The 22,825-nt window shown below is 40.4% G+C and overlaps 1 protein-coding gene and 1 long non-coding RNA gene across 7 annotated transcripts in view; both read right to left on the reverse strand.

The window, feature by feature from the left end:
- LOC139819827 (uncharacterized) overlaps positions 1-7,933 on the reverse strand; it is a 34,230-nt gene extending 26,297 nt beyond the window's left edge. The window contains exon 1 of the long non-coding RNA XR_011733826.1: positions 5,909-7,933. This is a non-coding gene — a long non-coding RNA (uncharacterized lncRNA). The remainder of the gene's footprint in view (positions 1-5,908) is intronic.
- Positions 1-22,825, reverse strand: part of Shab (Shaker cognate b) — a 651,715-nt gene that overhangs the window by 513,697 nt on the left and 115,193 nt on the right. The gene's annotated exons all lie outside the window — the stretch shown is intronic.

The following is a 22,825-nucleotide window of genomic DNA, read 5'->3' on the forward strand; positions in this document are numbered from 1 at the left end:
TTGTCCTGAAAAACGACATTATTCTATAGGTAAAAGAGTTTTGCGCTATTTGAGCGGAACTATAGATAAACGGCTATCATATGATAAAGAGTTCGGAACACTAAAAGCATATTCGGATGCAAGCTGGGGTAACGGTGAAAAAGGAAAGTCTTTTTCAGGAGGAGCTATTTTCATAGGTAATTCGCTTATATCGTGGCGATGTAACAAACAGCGAACTGTAGGGAACTCTACATGCGAAGTAGAACTGTATGCAATAGTTGAAGTAGTTAAGGACACGATGTGGATACGAAATATACTAAGAGAATTGAAATGTGAGGAATACCTTAATACGCCGATTAATGTATATAGCGATAACCAAGCTGCGATTCAATAATGCCAGTTCATCTAAGAGAACTCGACATGTTAACTTAAAATACCACTTTGTACGCGATGAAATAGAGAGAGGCGACTTTAAAGTATTATACCTAAACACAGACAAAATGATTGCCGATTGCTTTACGAAAGCAGTGTCTAGAGAGAAACTCGATTGGAGCTGTAAACAAATGTCTATTATACCTACAATATAATATTGATTAATGCGTTAAACATGTAAGATCGATTTGTAGGAGAAGAATGTAAGGTAGTCCGTATGATAACAAACCGATCTAGATACAATTACTACTATGTTTATATTGGTCATGCGAAAGTCAACACAAAGTTTAGTTATACGGCGTTGGTACTCATGTAAGGCGTAGGGCTTCGAGACACTCACCATTATATACCTCAGATAGACGAGACTCGTCCTGGGTACCGCACGCGCTAAGATACTCAGTCGCACACTTCACCATTTATACCTTTATTTTTACGTTTGTCATTAAACTATAATTAATAGTAGCCGCAAGTTTATTTCGACCTCCAACATTATCTTTTCAGCTTATCTATTAAATACAAGCATTTTAATCAATAAATACCGTTAAAAATTAATATTTTATAATTCTCCGTTCCGCTTTTCCGCTCAAAATATGCTCCATGTAATATAAGGCATTCAAAACAGACGGAACGGATCGACGGAAATCTAGTAAATTTAAAATTTGTCTTCCGCGCTTCCGCGGTTCCGCGTTTCCGCGCTCCATGCTCCATGTAATGGCACCCTGAGGTTTCTTGCACACGTATAAAGGGATATGTCGATGCTGTAAGGAGCACCCCGGACATAAGCAATGAAATGATTGAACAAGTAAAGGTTCGTAATGACAAGTTAGATATTTACTGGAGTGAATACGACGAAATTTAATCGCAAATCGAAGTTTTAGAGAAGAATGACACTAACGAGCCTGAGGCCTTTGAAACATCCTTTTTTGAATTAAAAGCACAAATGCAATATTTAATAGATAATGCCTGCTCAATACGGATGTCGCAATCAAACGCAGCAGCCTTCAATGTTAATGCATCGCAACAACAGCATAACAATTCACACATACGTCTTCCCAAGCTAAATGTACCAGTTTTTTCTGGCAAATATCAGGAATGGACTCTGTTCTCGCAAATGTTTCATGCAATAATTACCAATAACACGAGATTGACGGATATAGAGAAATTTCAATATTTAAGATCCTCCTTATCTGGCGATCCAGCCGATGCAATCGAATTGTTAGAATTATCAGAGCAAAATGTTCAAGTAGCATGGAATATATTAGAGAATCGTTATGATAAGCTGCGCGTAATTGTACAGGTATACATATTTAATCAATATTAGAGATTCCCTGTATAAAGAAAGAAAATTATACAGAATTGTGACAATTACTTAATGTAACTACGAAACATATTAACGCATTAAAGGCTCTTAGGCGTCCCGTAGACAGTTGGAACGATTTAATTGTGCACATTTTAGCAAATAAGCTCGATCCTGTAACATTTCGCGACTGGGAAAATACGCTGTCGGGTCATAAGTTACCGCGTCTCGAACAATTGATAGAATTTTTAATAAAAAAGTGTCAATTGCCTTGCCAGCGCCACGACACTTGTTAGCGCCATGCAAGTTTGCCATGCCACAGCCTTATCGTAAAAAACTGGAAAGAGCCATATCAGGGCCATGTCCGCGCCTAATATGGCATTTACATAAAATTGAACGGGCGCAGGTCTGGATTTGACTGTGTTTCTAATGCGATCCACACTTGCGCCACATTAGGTGCTGTCGAGATTCTTCTCTTTGGCTTCTAGATCGACTTCTTAATTGTTTTAGAAATTATTATTAACATGTACGTTAAAATTGAGACAGGATTATTTTATCCTTCAACTGCCGCGGCCGAGGTCCTTCGGCTGGCAGGGCTCTACTAATTTATCTGGCAATAAATGATAATAAATAATAATAAATAATAATAAATAATAATAAATAATAATAAATAATAATAAATAATAATAAATAATAATAAATAATAAATAATAATAAATAAATGGTAAATAAATAATTTGGTTCGGCAATAAATAATAAATAATTAAATTGGGCGCTAATTAGTTTTAGAAGAACTGATAGGCTACAACTACATCTATCGTAACGCTTTGATCGTGATCGTAAGCAATGAAGTCGTCGTAAACCGCGTATATCTATGCCAATATATATCTATATAATAGTTATTTGTGTAACAAGTGCGGGAAGTTGAGAACTGGACACGAGTGCGATCTCCCGCACGAGTGTCCAATTCTCAACCCGCGCACGTGTTACACACCCTATTTTATATTACAAAGTGCGTGGAAAGTGGCCCATTGCGCGCGCATCATCTGTGCGACGGATTCCACGCACGAGTCGAAACAGTGCGGTAATGTAAACATAAAGCTATACAAATTTCGTTTAATAATTACGAAACAAGAAAAAAATATGGATAAAAGTATTATGTTAACTTTGAATTGACACATACATACACACACGCCCATATATACATAGGTATATATATATATATATATATATATATATATCGAAACGGAAGCGGTTGTTAGCGGAGCTCGCGGGCCGCCGAACAAGATCAAGGGGTGCAGGAAAACACGCGCACGGCGCGTGACGCGGTAGCGGACGGAGCTGGATACAGCAGAGCCCCGGCGCCGGGAGAGAACGAATTTCTCCGGCTAACCCCTACTACAAACCGGACTCCGGGCCGGCTGGCCACCATCCCCGGGCCGCAAGGGAGGTTCATGGAGGAATCAACGTGTCCCGATCGCTGCCTAAAAATCCCTGGAGGCCGCTGCGAGAGCGAGGGGCCATAGGGCATCCCCGCAGAATCTGCTGCTGACAGCACTGCGCGGGGATATAACGCGGGCCTACGAGCCCGTCCCTAATTGGCCCGCGCTATCGCGCCGAAGGGCCGCGCGCTTGGGAGGGGCGCGTCGCACGTCATCGATTCCTCTATCGAGCGCATTTTCGCGGTCATTTTCCGGCGTTGGCACGTAAAAATTTTGGTGGTTATCGCGCCGTTATCTGCTGCTGGCTGCCGAGACCCGAGACCCGAGCCCGGACGGATACGAGCCGATGTGAAAGAGGAACACATTTTCGGTGAGGTTGCCGTGAACATTTCGCGTGAACGAAATGTGAGGTACAGAGACGTTTTATCGATTTCTGTACTGGGGTATACCACTGAAATTCTATCATGAACTTTTACAATAAGATAGGATGAGCTCGAATGTATTTAAGTGTACTGGCGAATAAAGGCCTTATAGTTATAGTGTTAGGTGAAAAGAAGTACAAAGTTTTTGTTTTTATCTGGAACATAGAAAATTAATAATTGTAAAACTGTCGATGTAAGACTGCGATTATTTGCCAAATATAAGGTATTTTATTTTTAATTATAATGGTGGCATTTTATCCCCTATTTATACCCTATTGAACTTAATACCACTTCCTTTATCTCGTTGATATAGAGTCACGTTTGTCATTGTATGCATATTTATTTTCATGTTTCCTAATTTATGAGATAGTAGTTAATTTAGGAGTAGTAAATATTATTAGTTCAATTTGACAGTCTGTTAAAAATAACTAATTAAATGAATAATCTTTAAATAAATGCATCATATGGATTTAGAAATTGTACCTTATTGGCGCCATGTTAACGCCATACACGTGCCACGTTAAAAACTCGCTAGTCCCATGTTTGCATTATGATAGTACCTTACTGCCGCCATGTTAGCGCCATGCCAGCACCACATCAGATCTGTGGCGCTAGCGGAAAAAACGTGACGTTTCGCGGATGGCGCTTACCAGCGTGCCATGCCAGCTCCTGAAGTGGCAGTGTGGCACGCTGGTCAGTGCCATGCAAGCGCCCAGTCAAAATTTCTACCAGGGAAACGTTAGAGTCCATAATTAATAAGAAAAATGCATCTACATTGTCTAACAAGTCGAATCAATTGAACTCACGCAAATCAGCTATTAATTGCGTTGCATCGGTGACCTCGAAATGTAGTTATTGCAATGGAGAGCACCCTATCTACTTCTGTCAATCTTTTACTAAATTGCCTGCAGGTCAGCGAGTTGCTGAAGTAAAAAAACGAAAACTATGCACAAACTGTCTGAAGTCGAAATCTCATTAACCAAAGCAATGCGCATCCAGCAGCAGCAAGACGTGTGGACTAAAACATAATACGCTGCTTCATCTAAACAAGCGAAGTGATGAGGATCCTGCGGCCAAAGAGCAAACTACACAAGCATCAAAGGATTTATCCAGTACCTCTGCAGTGGTGACGCATAATCTGAATAAAACTGATGATAATTACGTATTATTATCGACTGCTTTGGTCGATGTTTTTGATAACGACAATAGCAAGCTACGATGTAGGGTATTGCTTGACAGCGGATCACAAGCCAATTTAGTTACACAGAAATTTGTATCAAAATTGCGAATACGTACTAAATAACACAACATGTCTATCGTTGGAATTAATCAAATACCTACAAATTCAAATGAAGTTGCAACAATCAAGCTCAAATCCCGTTACAATAACTTTCAAACCGTTATTCAATGCCTGGTGACAGATAGGATAACAGATTCCATTCCTCTGTTTCGCATAAATAAAGAAATAATAAATATTCCAAAAAACACAATTCAACATGTCGTCTCATGTGCAAATGCTAATAGGAGCTGAGCTATTTTGGCAATTATTGTGTGTAGGGCAGATTAGACCATCCGTCAAAAGCCCTACTATTCAGAAGACACAATTAGGATGGATAGTTGCAGGAGGGCTCGGCAACGGACTTCAAGACAAGAGGAAATCGAGAACTTTCTCCGTGAATGTTATGTTGTCAAGGACTGATCATCTCAAGGTAAATCTTAATAACGCATTAACGAAATTTTGGCATCTCGAGAATGAATTTACAAGGCAAAGCATTATGTCACCCATTGAGCGTCAATGTGAAGAGCACTTCTTACGCACAGTCAGACGGAACGACGAAGGTTGTTTTATTGTCACGCTGCTGGTAAAGCCCAATGGAATACAACAGATCGGTGAAACGCGGCAGGCGGCATTGTCAAGATTCAATAAATTGGAAAGGCGTTTTAGATATAATAAACGACTAAAAAACGGCTATTCGCAATTCATCAGGGAGTACATAGAGCTAAATCACATGCGAATAGTTGAAGAATCAGAGATAGGAGACTCGAAGATGGTATACTTGCCTCATCACGCAGTTGTTAAGGAATCCAGTATTTACCATTAAATTGAGGGTGGTGTTTGACGGATCCTGCAAATCGGATTCCGGGTTTTCGCTCAATGACACATTGTTGGTAGGACCGGTTGTACAGTCGGACTTGATATCTGTTACGTATGTATAAGCCTTAAAGGTATGTGAGCCAATAAGCGTGAGATGGCGTTGCGAGAGTAACGGAACATAGCATTAACGCACGAGACAGCAAGCAGTAAAATTGATATTAAACAACAAGTATTCAATTACGTGTAGTGTTGTTAATGTGTTATTCCGGCCATCCAAAGCATAACATTGGCGACGAGGGAAAACTGATAAAAAACTGATAAAGTCGGCGTCACACATGGCAGGCGAGTCGAGTATCGCAGCGTTTAATCCGAACGAGGACCAACATGGCATATATCCGAGATGGAAGAGATAGCCTCAGAGGCTTCGAGCTTTTTCTGTTGAGTAAAAATATAATCGAGACACAAAGGAAAAAAGCCATGCTCTTACATTATGGCGGGATGGATCTACAAGACATATTCTACGCTATTCCAGACTGCGATGTGGTGACAGGAAATGAAGATCCGTACAACAAGACAAAGAAGATACTAACGGATATTACTTCAGGCCGAAACTGAACACGACGTACGAGCGGCATTTTTTTAGAAATATGGCGCAGAAAGAAGACGAAACGGTCGGTCAATTCGTAACACGTTTGCGTCAGCAGGCAAAATATTGCAGATTCACTTCGGTGGACACAGAAATTTGCGATCAAATTATCGAGAAAGGTCGTTCAATGGAAGTGAGAAAGCGTATATTAGAAAAAGGTGACATCGAGCTAAAAGAGGCGATGAAGATTGCACAGGCGTTCGAGGCGGCATCAGTTCAGACAAAGGCTATGGGAAATAATGTAGTGGCACGGATTACAACAAATAGTGAGAACGCACGAAGAAAATCAGACAGTTCCGGTTCCAGTGGTATCAAGTGCTACAGATGTGGGCATGCACAATCCGACGAGAGGCTAGGAACAAGGAGTGTACAAAGTGCTGTAAAAAGGGTCACTTTGCAGCGATGTGCAAAACGTATCGAGATCGAGCAGAGAAACATACCGCCGTAGAGTTAGCAGACAAATTGAATATTTTTAAATTATTTTTTTTTTATATAATTTGGGAATCATTTGGGGAAGTTTGAAAAAATTGTTTAAACATTTGGGAAAGAATAGATTTTTTGTTATTAACAAAATTTATCGAGCGTCAAGTTAGCAGATAGCGCCTATGTTTAATGTTTGTATGTATGTATGTATCTTTATTGCTTGTCCCCTCAGGGTTTGCAAGGAGTTTTTATAAGGAACGTAACCAAACCTTTACAGCAATTTTACAGCCCGCTCCTCTCTTATCCGCATACATAAAAAAAACTTTACATAACACATTCGACTTCTTCTAATACCAAAATGGCGTTTTTCAGTACCCAACCTTTTACAATTCCAGCTCCCCTTATACCCGACCTGGCCTTTTGCGACCCTTTACATTCTAGTACCCCCCACTTTTTCGGACCCTGCCTCTCCTTTTCCTCCCCTGGCCACTTCCTCTGTTGGACTTCCTTGGGACTTCCTCTTTCCGTTCTCCATGCTCCAACTCCTTCGCTCTCCGCCTTTTTATGTCCCCGTCTCTGTAACACAGGGATAACCTCCTCCCTTTCCCCCTCACCTTTTTCTCATCTCCCCCTTCTTCGACTCCCAACCCTCCCTACCCTTACTTCTCTTATTTCCCCTCATCATCGTTTCACACAATCTCCTTTCCATCCACCCATATTCTTATGTTTTCCACCCGCGTTCTTCTTCCCTTGTCTCTCTCTTCTCATGCCTTCTCCAGCAACCTCCACCTCATCTTTCTCTCCCCCATGGACAAATCCTCGTCCACCCCTATGCCCCACCTCTGCCTAATTACCCCATATCTTTCCAACAGCTCTGCTCTCTCCTTCTCATCCTCCAACTCCACTATCAGTACCTCTCTCCCTCCCTCCCCACTTCTTTCCCAGACCCTTCTAATTCTCGGCATTCTACCTAGCACCTTCTACCTAGCACCTTCTCTGCCACCCTTTCCATCATACCCCTCCTTTCTCCCGCGTCTCTCCCGTCTAGCTCCCTCCAGACCACATTCCTCTTTCTTCTCTCTCTTTGCTCCCTCTCCTCTTCCAGCCTCTTTACTCTCTCCTTTAGGCTCCTCGACTTCTTACTTCCTTCTTTCTCTCTTCCCTCCACCTCCTTCTGTGACCCTCCCCCTTTCTTCATACGTTCTACCCTCTCCGCCTTCTCCATCTTCCTCCCTCTCCGTTCCTCCCCCAGGCATCCCCCCTCTCGCCCCCGCCGCCCTTACTCTTCTTCTTGCCTCCTCCTCCACCCACTTCCCGATCATCTCCGCTCTGTCCCATACTATCCTTCTCTCTTCTTCTCCGCCTTCGTTAACCCCCTTTGGCGCCCTCCTTTCTTCTGCCGCCGCTTCCTCCGTTTTTTTCCCTCTCCATGCTGCGACTTCTCTTCTCTTCTCCTCCTTCCACCACTCCTCCTTACTGCTCTTTCCCTCTTCCGTCCTGCCTCCCTGCTCGCTCCTTTCACCCGTGCTTTCCTGCCCTCCCTCCACAGTACTCCCCGCTCTTTCTGCCTTCCTCCCTTCTCTCTAGCACCCTTCTGATCCTCCCTAACTCCTCTGCTATCGTGCTCAGCACCCTCAACAGGTTTCCTGACTCCTCCATCTCCCCGCTCTCCCCGCTGCCACCTTCTCTTCCCCTCCTCCCTTCTTCTCAGCTGTTCTCCTCTTGCACCGTTTCCTCCTCCGCCCTCCTTCCCTCTTCCTTGCTTCCTCCGCGCCGCACCGTGTTCCGTCGCTGCTTCCTCCCCCTCCCTCCTCTCTAGCTGCTTCTCCACCCCGCCTTCCGTCCGCTCTTCCGTCTTCTTTCACCTTCTTTCTACAATTAAACTTTTCTTAGCCCCTGCCTCTTAACTCCCCTCTTTTCACCTTCTTACATCTCCTCCGTCCCCCGTGCGGGCCCGAATGTGCGTGTGTATTGCGTTTATCCTAACCCTATGTCCACCTCAAAAGTAATTAGTTTTCTATTAACCAATAAAGTAACTTCAAACTTGCCGCGTCTGTCAAAGTGTTCAATTGTGCAGACGTCCTCAATAGCACGAACATTTTCCTTGTTGTTATTGAAGAAACACACTTTACTGAGGTGACCCTTCTTGCCGCAAGAATGGCAAGTAATATCTTTATTCAACGAGCACTTTGACGCAAGGTGCAGTTCGTCGCATCTGTAACAAATAATATTAGAGTTGTTCGCATTTTTGTACAAAAAATTATTTTTAGTAAACGGTTTTCGCTTATCCGTCTTGAAGTTTTGCTTCTTTTTCTCCGGATGGCTCTTGAACTTGTTATTTTTTTTCTTTCCCATTTGCAGACACTCCTCCGGGGTTTTCTTTGATTGGAGTTGTACGCCACCCTTCTCGGGTAGTTCCATGGTTTGAGCAATTTGACACGCTTTGTCGAAAGTAAGGTCCTTAACCTCAAGGAGTCTTGACTGGATTCGTTTGTTAGCGACGCCGAACACTAACTGATTTCTCAACGCTGTTTTTAAGTACGTGCCCATCTTGCAGTTTATACTTAGTTTGTGTAAAGCTGCAATGAATTGCTGGATAGTTTCACCGTCTTCCTGTCTTTTTTGGTGAAAACGGAAGTTTTCCACAATCTCAAGAGGTGCCGGCTCATAAAATTCCTGGAGCAATGCGGTGAGCTCGGCATAGCCTTGTTCGTAAGGGTTGGCTGGATCCAGACGATTACAGAGCATATCGAAGGTCGATACTCCGATATAGTGTAGAAAATACGCAACTTTGCTTCCTTCGGCTACTTTAAAAACACTTAAAGTGCCTTCGAAGCGTTGTAACCAACGACTCCACGATGATGCGGTCGGATCGAATTGTTCAATATTGAATGTACTCGGCACAACACCAGAGGAAGGTTCCACCGCCATGGTTCTGATTTTCGTAGCACTCACTCGTGAAAGTAAGAAAATGGCAGAGTAACGAGCGTTGAATTATTCGGTAATTCCGTGATTTAACGAGCGTTGAATTATTCGGCAATTCCGTAATTTTAATGACGGAATTGTATCACGCCGTGTCCCATCCTCGTCGCCAAAATGTTATGTATGCGCAATCAGGAATTGTACACGATATCAAGGATAACTCAAGACTGTTTTAATGCAAGAAATTCAGTCGTTAACAGTTGTTAGAGAAACGCACGCACTTGTTCTTCAATATCATTTTTCTCTTTGTCGTTGCTATGCTCTACTCGCATGTTTTAATATGAACTAATATAATACCAGTATAACATAACAAAAATAAAGGTAAATCTGAAGAATAGTGGCCTTCTCACCGATTTCGTTGAACTTAGGCTTAATCGACGATAAAAAAGCGACTTTTCCCAAATAAAAATTACAATAAAGATGTCATCCCCAAATGATTTCCAATCGATTCCATTTATAATAAACATTAAATTAAATCATTCCATTTATATTAAACATAGGCGCTATCTGCTAATTTGACGCTCGATAAATTTTGTTAATAACAAAAAATCTATTCTTTCCCAAATGTTTAAACAATTTTCCCAAACTTCCCCAAATGATTCCCAAATTATATAAAAAAAACAACTCAAAAATATTCAATTTGTCTGCTAACTCTACGGCGGTGAGAAACATGGCGACGGTCCGGCTAGGGACAAGAAGGAAGCCAAGACGAGCAACAGCGCCAACAAGGAGGGAAGAAAGTCAACTACGATGAAGCAGCTAGATGACGACGCCGCTGACGCTGACAGAAAAGATGACGAATATGCGTTCGCCTTAAAAGATAAAATATGTGTATTAGAACGGAGAGATAGTATCAGCGAGTGTAGGGGGAATAGAAATCGATCTTTTAGTTGATTCGGGATCTCGATGTAATATTATGGACGAAAATACATGGAAATCGTTAAATCGTAAAAGGAATAAAATGTATATCGCGTAAGGTTAATAAGACCGCATTTCCATACGGGAAAAAAGACGGATTAGAGATTTTCGATGAATTAGATTGCGAGATAAAGATCGGTAATAAAATTGCACGGGCAGTTTTTAAAGTATTTCGAGGTAAAGGACAACCGCTCTTAGGTATTCAAACGGCAAAAGAGTTAAGTATTTTAGATGTCGAAGTACATTTGCAAATTAATCAGATTGAGAATACTAAATGCGATGTTAAGATAATAAACTCTTCGAGGGTATAGGGAAATTAAAAGATTTTTAGCTTAAAATTCCCATATAAATGGTTCGGTGAAACCGGTCGCCCAGCCGAGAAGAAGATTGCCTTATAAAATGCGTGATTTAGTCAAACAAGAGATAGAGAAACTGTTACATGATGACATTATCAAAAGAGTAAAAGGGCCGACGCCATGGGTATCCCCAATAGTACCGATAATTAAAAGGTCGGGAGAAATACGTCTTTGTTTAGATTTACGTGAAGTAAACGAGGCAATAACTCGTCAACGAAGCCCATTACCCGTATTTGTAGAACTACTTGATAAAATAAGAGGTACGAAGTATTTCTCAAAATTAGATATCATGCAGGGAGCGTTTTCAACCAAATTGAGCTTGATGAGAATACGCGAAGTATTACGTTTAGTACGGATTGCGGTTTGTTTAGATCTAAGAGGTTAGTTTTCGGTTTAAATTGTGCGCCGGAAATTTTCCAAGAAACATTAGAAGAGATTTTACGAGATCTTGAGGGTGTAATAAACAGCGCAGACGATATTGTGGTTTATGGGAAAGATTTAGAAGACCATAACCGGAAACTTCAAAAAGTACTTGACAGGCTCTTAGAGAAGGGTTTGACACTTAATAAAAATAAATGCGTTTTTGCGGTTAAGAAAATTGAATTTTTGGGATTTATAGTAAACGGGTCAGGCTACCGATTAATGCGATTGAAAGTCGAGTCAGTACAAAACTTCAGAGAACCCGAAACGCCAAAAATCAGAAATTTCCTGGGACTGGTAAATTTTTGCGCAGCATTCATTCCAAATATGGCGACAATTAGCGAACCTTTAAAAAGGCTTACGCGAAAGAGCGAACCGTTCGTGTGAGGTAAACCACAGAAAATCGCATTTCAGACGTTAAAAGATAAGCTGACAGATGCAGAAACGCTAGGTATTTATAATCCGGATGCGAGAACTAGAGTAATTGCAGACGCTACAAGATCGACAATGGCGAATCATAAGCTTTGCGAGCCGAAGTCTAACTGACTATGAGAAAAGATATTCACAGACAGAAAAGGAAGCTTTAGCACTTGTCTATGCGTGTGAAAGATTTAAATATTGGTTTTTTGATATTAAGTTTGAATTCGTCACAGACCATAAAGCCTTAGAGTGTATATTCGCACCAAGATCAAAGCCATACAGTCACATAGAAAGGTGGGTGTTAAGACTTCAAATGTTTAAATACAAAGTGATTTACGAAAACGGAAAAAGTAATATTGCAGACCCGTTGTTTCAATTATTAAAAATAAGTAATAACGAGGGGGAGAAAAGTAAGTGCAAAGAGGAGAATTGTTTATCGCGTGGATTGCAAAAGAGAGTGTGCCGAGAGCGATGTCTATCGAATATAGTAGAAGTGGAATCGTGCGAAGATTCGTGGCTAGGTGAAGTTAGGCAAGCGATTGCGACAGGAAACTGGGAATCGTTATCCAGTACACGGATGAAAGCAATTGTTACGTCCTGCAAACTCCATGATTTCCCTTTTTCGCGGAAATTCTTATTAAGCACTTAAGGTTTCAAAAAATTTTTCCAAAATAATATTCAGGTCATCGATAATGGTTACTGATAACCAAAATTAAATTTCGGTCATTTAACTGATAACCAAAATTTAATTACCGTCATTGATAATTGTTATTCGTAACCAAAATACAATTTTAATCATTTATAATGGTTATTCGTAGTCAGAACAATTAAAAATCAACATTTTTTTTACATTTCATTTTTTGAGAAATTTCTTTGAAATTTAATTATAACTTGCTTCCATTTGAATAAAAATTAATTTTTACTCAATGACTTTTTTACAAAAAATTTTTAAAATAACTGTTATTTTGGACCTTTGCGTCCTACCGTCCCTACGGACGTTGACCCTTCCTGAGCCATCGAAAGTGCGTTCGGCTCGCGCCACGCGCCTCAGAGCGTGTACCTGCGAGCAATATTATTAAGTGTCTAGTTGCGTCTTTCCTTACCCCGACCCTTCTGGTTAGCTTTTTCTTTGCTTCCCAGATTTTCTTATCCTAATCCCGAAGTTGGACGTAACACAATTAAGGACGAACTTTGTGTATACAATAATGTTGTGTTACGGGGAACGAGAATTGTCGTACCTGAAAAGCTAAAGAAGCGAGTATTATCAATAGCGCATGAGGGACGTCCTGGGTATTGTTGCGATGAAGGATAGACTAAGGAGTAAAGTTTGGTGGGCAGGAATTGATAAAGACGCGGAAAACTTTGTAAAGACATGCGAGAGCTGTCAAATAGTGCAAAAGATAGCCAGTGTCTCGCCGTTGAAACTAAACGCGTTGCCGGATAGTTCGTGGGAGTGTTTAGCGGTGGATCTCCTTGAGCCTTTGCCTTCCGGAGATTTTATATTTGTAATTATTGATTATTACAGCAAGTTTTACGAAATAGAGATAATGCAATAAATGCAATAAAATTACGTCGACAGCAATCATTAGTAGATTGAAACATATATTCGCGAGGTACGGTTATCCAAGTAGGTTAATATCGGATAACGGAAAACAATTAGTAAGCGAAGAAATGCGTGAATACACTAAATGCGGTATTAAACTTATTCATGTAGTGCGGTACTGGCACCAAGCGAATGGGGAAGTTGAAAGACAAAATCGCAGTCTTCTTATACGCATAAAGATTGCACAGCTCGAAAGGAAAGACTGGAAACAAGAGATATTAGATGCTTATGTATCGCTCATCTCCACAAGCATTGACAGGGGTTCGCCAAGGGAGCTAATGTTCGGTAGAAAAATAAAAACTAAAATGCCAGAATTGCGAGAGATTAGAAATAATCTAGATGGTGCTATTAGAAATAGAGATGCGTGGAAAAAGCTTAAAAGTAAAGAGCGATATGATTTGCGAAACAACGTAAGAGAAAGTGAGTTGAAATTAGGTGATACTGTTCTACTAAAAGCGATAAAGCGGGATAAATTAAGTCCGGAGTATGAAAGCTGTTGGATTAAAACCGCGTAATAACTTTTAAGCTTGGCGCGCTTCACGCAGTCATTATTATAGAGGAAACAACGACGGCGCATGCGTTAATGTGCTCTCTCTCTGTCCGTCCTTTTTCGTCGGTCGTACACGCTGCAGTAAGCAGCACGTCGTTATTGTACAAGCAGTTTTCGTACGGTCCGAAATATATCTCAGTTATATCATTTACTTGCTCAGTTTTTATTCGTGAGGTTCCCGAAACCACACGATACTGCTAAATATTTAACAGGTTATGAGCCCAGTGTCGTAGGGCGGTTTTCGGAAGAAGTGTCGTGTTCGTAAAGTGACTCGGGTCAATACGCAACGGTAGAAAGACACACGGTTAGAGTCGGTTAAGAAACGCGAGTGAGCAAAAATGTCGGACGAAATAACGACGCGGCTCAAATCGCTTATAACCTGCGAAACAGCTAATGAGATGTGGGTGAAACTTGCAAAAATTCACAAACAAAGATCGGCATCGAATAAGCTCGTGCTGAATCAAAGATACCATGTGAGTACCATGACCTCCGGGGACTCTGTCGTCGAGCACTTTACAAAAGTGCAAAATCTTGCGTAACAACTACGGGACATCGGCCAAAATATTGATGACGTGTCGATAATGGCGAAAATTTTGGGCAGCCTCCCGCCAAAATATAATGCGTTCAGGACTGCGTGGGACAGCATGGACGAAGAAAGACAAACGCTCGACAATTTGATGGAGAGACTCATCAAGGAAGAAAGTCAATATTCAGCGGACGACGATGCTGCGAGTGCCCTCGCCGCAATGACGATAGGCAAGAAGAAAAATAGCTCGAAATCGCAAAATCAAAGCAAGAAGAAAGATGACGTTGATCGTTGATCTTACTTCGATAGTAAGAGAAATGATGGCGATTGTTTCTACTGCTGTAAGAAGGGACACTACGCTCGAGACTGCAGAAAAAAGAAACGCGACAATGAAGAGAGAAAATCGCAAACATCTTCACATGGATCTTCGGAAAATTGTGCCTTCATGTTAACAAACAAATCAAGTTCAATGCCTTCTACAGAAGATGTGTAGACGGAGAGCTGGCTACGAAAATTAAAAATGATAAGGTGAGTCAAAATTTGTATATGAAAACCCTCCTTACTATCTGAAAAGCACGTAGTACTGCAGCCAGAAGTCGCTCCCGGGGAGGGAAGGGTGGGCGGGCGGTCAAACGCGTTTATTTTTAATCAAAATAAAATGTTTAAGTGCAGTTCTGATATTTTGTGAAGTTGTAGTTTTTAACTGTAGAAATTACGGAAAATTATTGCCAGAAGTTTAAGCCGGGGCTAAAACGTTGCCAGAAGTCGGTAAACTTGTAAAAAAATTGTTTAAATTTTAATGACAAGGTGCAGTTTTGGCGATTTTGTTTTTATATTATTTAAGGCTTAAAAAAATTGGATATTAATTGCCAGAAGTCAAAACAATGGCTAAGTATGTGAAAAATGATAATATCGTAAGAAGTTTATCTCCGCGTCGACCGTTACCTACGTAGGTAACAAAGTCGTACGACTTCGATAGCTAAAAACTAACTAAAAGAATTTGTTGCTCGGCTCTCTTTGGTCTTAAAATATTCTATGAACCGTGCCCTACCAGAATATGCAACGTATGATTTTGTTGCTTGCTCCTAACTGCAAATAAACAAATTAGTTATCTCCGCGTCGACCGTTATCTACGACTTTGATGGCTAAAATCTAACTAAAAGTTTCTTTTACTTTATAGTTTTTAGCCATCGAAGTCGTAGATAACGATCGACGAGGAGATAAATAATTTGTTATTTGCAGTTAGGGGCGAGCAACAAAATTGTAAGTTGCATATTCTGGTAGGGCACGGTCCACAGAATATTTAAATAACAAAAAGACCCGAGCAACAAATTCTTTTACTTAGTTTTTAGCCATCGAAGTCATAGATAACGGTCAACGCGGAGATAAATAATTTATTTATTTGCAGTTAAAGGAAAGCAACAAAATCATATGTTGCATATTCTGATAGGGCACACGGTCCATCGCATATTTTAAGACCAAAACGAGCCGAGCAACAAATTCTTATTGCAATAAATTAATAAATTCTATTTCTGAATTTAGTTGATGACACATTTTTATATGCAATTTATTTTTGCACAATGTGTTTCAAACACTTAACGGTTTTAACAGTTTAGCGCTTACTCGGCATGATTATGGTTTTTTTTATGCATTTCCCTCACTTAGCCTTCTGCAATTGCATATATAGTTCACTAACCGTATAAATAATAAAAGAAACAAATTGCCAGAACTGCACCTTATTATTTAAATTTTAAAGAATCGTTTTTCGTTTTACCGACTTCTTACGATATTATCATTTTTCACATACTTAGCCATTATTTTGACTTCTGGCAATTAATATCCAATTTTTTTAAGCCTTAAATAATATAAAAACAAAATCGCCAAAACTGCACCTTGTCATTAAAATTTAAACAATTTTTTTACAAGTTTACCGACTTCTAGCAACGTTTTAGCTCCGGCTTAAACTTCTGGCAATAATTTTCCGTAATTTCTACAGTTAAAAACTACAACTTCACAAAATATCAGAACTGCACTTAAACATTTTATTTTGATTAAAAATAAACGCGTTTGACCGCCCGCCCACCCTTCCCTCCCCGGGAGCGACTTCTGGCTGCAGTACTACGTGCTTTTCAGATAGTAAGGAGGGTTTTCATATACAAATTTTGACTGCACCTTATCATTTTTAATTTTCGTAGCCAGCTCTTAGACTAGTGCCTTCTACAGAAGATGTACAGCAGCTATTACGAGTCGATACGGAGGATGTCTGATTGACCGACAGCAGAGCGTCCTGCCATGTTACCTTTTACAGAGAATGGCTGTCTGATTACCGATCGGTAAGCAAAGAAAAAGTGAAGCTCGGCGACGATGCCGAATGTGACGTGCGCGGAATCGGAAACGAGCATATCGAAAAACTCGTACGAGGAACATGGGAAAATGCGACGATTCGTAACGTATTTTTCGTGCCTAAATTAAAGAAAAATCTGCTCTCGGTTGGAGTTCTCACATCCGGGGGATACGAGGTATCGTTCAAGGACAATCGCGTCGCGTTGATGAAAAACGATCTTGCGTACGCGAACGGGTAAAACAGAACAATGACGTTTACCGAATGTTTTTTCGTGTGAGCAACTCGCGCACGATTCCGGAAGCAAACATTTTAATAAGTCTCAAGCGTTGGCACGAGCGTCTCGGCCACGTAAACCAGAAGACACTTCGCGAGATGGTAAACTACGGCGCAAGTGAACGGAGTAAATCTCGGAGACGTGAAAAATTTCTTTTGCGACGCCTGTCAGCTCGAAAAATCGCACAAATTACCGTTCAAGAATACAAGGGCAGACAGATCAAGATACCGTCCAGGTGAATTTATGCACTCAGATGTATGCGGACCACTACCTGAACCTTCGATTGGAGAAGCAAGATTCTTTTTGACCTTCGTGGATGAAGCATCGGGATACAGGCACGTATTTTTTCTGCGACACAAAAGCGATGTCTACGAAAAATTTAAGGAATTTGATCGGATGGTGGAGAACAAGTTTGGATGCAAGATACAATGGTACACGCCGACAACGGTCGCGAATATTGTAACGAGGATGTGTATCGGTATTTCAAATCGCGTGGAATTTGTATGGAAAATACTGCCCCATACACCACCGAACAAAATGGAAAGGCGGAGCGAGAGAATCGCACAATCGTGGAGAGTGCGAGAACAATGATCGGACACAAGAATCTACCAAAGGCGCTTTGGGGGGAGGCTGTAAATACAGCGGTTTACGTTCTCAATCGCACCCCTCAAAGCAAGAATCCAAAGCAGACACTATTCGAAATCTGGCATGGGAAGAAGCCGGATTTATCACATATTAGAGTATTCGGGTCAATCGCATACATGGATACTCCACACCAGATGCGGAGAAAACTTGATGCAAAGGCGAAACGGATGTTGTTAGTTGGTTACGATAACAACTCTGTAAATTACAGATTATTTGATACTGACAAACGATCAATAACAGTATCCAGGCATGTCACCTTCCACGAGCACACTGAGGAGAATCGGTCAATGAATCACAGCGACGACGAGCTGATCAGACTACCTGAAACCTGAAACTGAGAGGATGGATGACGAGAATCGCAACGATCCAAAACGAAGGGACGATGAGCCTGGAAATAACGAGGAAGGAGAACGAAGAGATGGCGAACCCAGAAATAACGAAGAAGAAGAACTTGAAATAATTCCTGAACCAGTGGATAACAAATAGAGCACATTAAGAGATCGGGCAAGTATCAAACCACCAAAGAGATATGAAATAAATGCAACCGAGTATACTCCATTAACTTTCAGACAAGCAATAAACGAGTCTGAGTCCGAACAATGGAGACGTGCAATACATGAGAAGTTGGAGGCGCATGATCAAAACAATACATGGTCAATTGTGCCGATGGACCAAGGTAAAAAGCTCTTGGACGCTAAGTGGGTGTTTAAAATTGTCAAGGACGAAAATAGACACATCAAGCGGTTCAAGGCGCGATTGGTTGCGCGCGGATTCCAACAAAAGGAAGGGCTCGATTATACCGAGACTTTCGCTCCAGTGGTGCGCTAAGATTTCCTGCGAGTGTTCCTGGCGATGACAACACAATTGAATCTCGAACTGATTCAATTCGACGTGAAGACGGCGTTCTTGCACAGAGAAATGAAGGAAGAACTCTATTTAAAGATACCTGACGGACTAGAGGTCGACGGCGACTTAAGTGCTGTGATGTGTCGCTTAAATAAATCACTTTACGGTATTAAACAAGCCGCGCGATGTTGGAACACGAAATTTAGAGACTTTTTGAAAAAATTTAATATTGTGCCGTGCAAATCCGAAAATGTATTTATGTCAGTGTGATTAATAATGTACGTGTATTTCTAGCACTATTCGTGGACGATGGTTTAATTGCGTGCGAGTCTTATGATGTTCTTGATTCTATCATTAACGAATTAGGCAAATCGTTTGAAATAACTTTAGGGGATGCATCAATGTTCGTGGGTTTGCAAATAGAACGCAATCGGATTGAAAAATTGATGCGAATTCATCAGTGGGCATATATCACGCAAATAATAGAGCGATTTGGCATGAACGATGCGAAACCGGTTTCCATACCTGCGGATCCACACGCGATACTTGGTCCAGTAGAAGAGAATGAATCAGAGATTACGAATATTCCATACAGGGAAGCTGTTGGTTCGTTAATGTTCTTGGCTGTAATATCAAGACCGATATTTGCGGTGAATGTACTTAGCCGATTTCTAAACAAACATAATCAAGATCATTGGAACGTAGCAAAACGCGTTTTTAAGTATTTGATAGGAACCGAAGAGCTCGGAATAATGTATAAAAACGGTGGGAATGACTTTCATATTAGAAGGGTATTCGGACGCGGATTTTGCAGGCGATATAGAAACGCGGCGCTCGACAACCGGTTATGTGTTTATGCTTGCGAACGGTCCGGTAACTTGGACATCCCAAAGACAAAAATCCGTAACTTTAAGTACAACCGAGGCTGAGTATGTTGCGGCCGCAGCGGCGGCAAAAGAAGCTATATGGCTTAGGAAGCTTATGAACGATATCGGATGTCAATGTGAGAAAGCTACGATTATTCATGTAGATAATCAATCTGCAATTCAATTGGTAAAGAATCCGGTCTACCACAAAAGAACAAAGCACAATGACATCCGCTATCATTTTCTACGCGAAAAAGTAAAGGAGAACCAGTTGAAAGTATGTTACATTCCTAGTAATCTGCAACGAGCAGATATTTATACAAAAGCCGTTTCAAGAGAGCGTTTTAAAGATTTATGTGCAATGTTGAAGCTAACTAGTAGATGCGTGAAGCACTTAAGCGGTGGAAATGTTGGATTAAAACCGCGTAATAACTTTTAAGCTTGGCGCGCTTCACGCAGTCATTATTATAGAGGGAACAGCGACGGCGCATGCGTTAGTGTGCTCTCTCTCTCTGTCCGTCCTTCTTCGTCGGTCGTACACGCTGCATTAAGCAGCACGTCGTTATTGTACAAGCAGTTTTTGTACGGTCCGAAATATATCTCAGTTATTCGCGAGGTTCCCGAAACCACACGATATTGCTAAACATTTAACAAAAGCGTTAAGTATAAGGTAGTTGATCGAGCCGGTGATAATGTAACGATTAAAAATGCGGATGGGAAAATGTTTAAGGATGTATCACTGGTACAATCTTAGACAAAAGTGCATGAAATTTGAAATACTTGAATATCTACACCTAACGCATAGTAAATCTAGATGTAAGATACTCAAATGATAGTAGGAGTTTTATTTTTACTCCTACAAAGGTATTTTTTACTTTACAAATGTTTTTTCCAGTATTATTTGCGATTTTTGTAATTTATGAGCCTAAACTTTTGGCAGTAAAAATGCCCTGATTTCAACTTTATAACGTCAAATTATTAATAAAATTAATAATTAATTATTAATTATTAATTAATAATTAATTATCATTAATTATTAATTTATTTCTTTAAAACGGTGTAGTGAAGACAATTGAAACTTGACAGATAGTTTCATCTATTCGTATACTAGATGTACAAAAAAATTCAAAATATTGGTAGCGCTCCTTCAACATTTTTTTAGCTGTTTTATCCGTCAAAATCGTCTCCTCCCATAAAAATACGTGTAAAATCAGTGAAAATTAAAATCGTTATATCTCAGCAACCGTTTAGTGGATTCGTTTCTACTTTTTTTGTAGCACATCAGGAAGACTAAAAGAACATTCTCACAAATTTTTATCCACTTGGTAGCGCTTTGAAAATAGGTGCAATACATCCTTAAACGAAATGTAGCGCACGTCAAGAAGTTTAATCGTGCAGGGCCTAGCGAATCCGACGATGATGTTGAAATAATATCGGAGCAAAATGTCAGAGTAAAAACCGAATCGGAGTCGCAGGATAATTATGTAACGAAGTCAGAACCAAGTGCTGATCTTAGTGTAACGCAGAGTAGGCCGGTACGAGACAGAAAGCTACCAAACCGCTTAAAGGATTACGTACTAGAGTAGGTCGCAACCAAGGTGCAATTGTATTACTTATTACCAAAGATTTTATACGCTGTGAGTCATGCAAATAATGTACAACGGTAATATAGATTGTAAGGTAAACGTTTATTCTGAGAAAATGGAGGATGTTACGTATGTATAAGCCTTAAAGATATGTGAGCCAATGAGCGTGAGATGGCGTTGCGATAGTAACGGAACATAGCATTAACGCACGAAACAGCAAGCAGTAAAGTTGCTATTAAACAACAAGTATTCAATTACGTGTGGTGTTGTTAATGTGTTACCCCGGCCAGAGAGAAACCTGAGAGAGGCCATCCCGGCGTTTTTCGTCAATTTTTGTGTGCCCGATTTTCCGACGCGCCGCCTGAGAAAGTGCGCATCAACTACGTCGTTTCGCTCGGTAACCGCACATGGTTTGCGTCCGTGCTAATGGTTCGTGTCCGAACTAGCCAGTTAGTGGGGATATGCTGCGGCCGCGACGTCTATTAAGCTGACACAGCCAATTCAGCACAATCGAATAAAATTTATACAGAAATTTAGTGCTCTTTTGTTGCTAATTTGTTGCTCAATTCCCAATTTTGTTGCTCCAGCCGTTTCGGAGAAAATAGTGGCTGTGCTAACTTATGTTTAAAGTTAGCACAGCCATTCAAAAAATTGTGTTAAATAAAAAAATAGGACATATTCTTTTAGTGCTTTTTTGTTGCTAATTTGTTGCTCTATTCCCGATTTTGTAATTTTATTTTTAAATCCTGGAAACTACCCCCAAAAAGCTATTTCTCCTTAAAAACATACTCTAAAATTGCAAATTAGTCAGATATTAATTATGTTCAAGATTAGTTAATTACGTTTTACTGATTTTATTGCCAACCATTTGCATTAATTCCGATTTTGTTGCTCCACCCTTAATGCTTAAAAACCACCTTTAGCTTATCCTAACACCAGCACAACGCCTTAAAATTGTAAATTAAACTGATTTCCGAATTGATTATGCATCCCTGATTTTGTTGCTCGCTATTTTTAACAAATCCGATTTTGTTGCTCCACCCTTAATGCTTAAAAACCATCCTTAGCTTATCCTACACCAGCACAATACCTTAAAATTGTAAATCTGTTCAATTTATGACTTTAAGGCGTTGTGCTGGTGTAGAGTAAGCTAGAGGTGGTTTTTAAGCATTAAGGGTGGAGCAACAAAATCGGATTTGTTAAAAATAGCGAGCAACAAAATCAGGGATACATAATCAATTCGGAAATCTGCTCAATTTATGACTTTAAGACGTTGTGCTGGTGTAGGATATAAGCCAAGAGTGGTTTTTAAGCATTAAGGGTGAAACAACATAATCAGATTTGTTAAAAATAGCAAGCAACAAAATCAGGGATACATAATCAATTCGGAAATCTGCTCAATTTATGACTTTAAGGCGTTGTGCTAGCTGGTGTAGGATAAGCTAAGGGTGGTTTTTAAGCATTAAGAGTGGAGCAACAAAATCGGATTTGTTAAAAATAGCGAGCAACAAAATCAGGGATGCATAATCAATTCGGAAATCTGTTTAATTTACAATTTTAAGGTGTTGTGCTGGTGTAGGATAAGCTAAGGGTGGTATTTAAACATTAAGGGTGGAGCAACAAAATCGGAATTAATGCAAATATTTGGCAATAAAATCAGTAAAACATAATTAACTAATATCTGACTAATTTGCAATTTTAGAGTATGTTTTTAAGGAGAAATAGCTTTGGGGGTAGTTTCCAGGAATTAAAA

The sequence above is a fragment of the Temnothorax longispinosus genome, chromosome 9 (genome assembly GCF_030848805.1).
Source record: "Temnothorax longispinosus isolate EJ_2023e chromosome 9, Tlon_JGU_v1, whole genome shotgun sequence".
Taxonomy (NCBI): domain Eukaryota; kingdom Metazoa; phylum Arthropoda; class Insecta; order Hymenoptera; family Formicidae; genus Temnothorax; species Temnothorax longispinosus.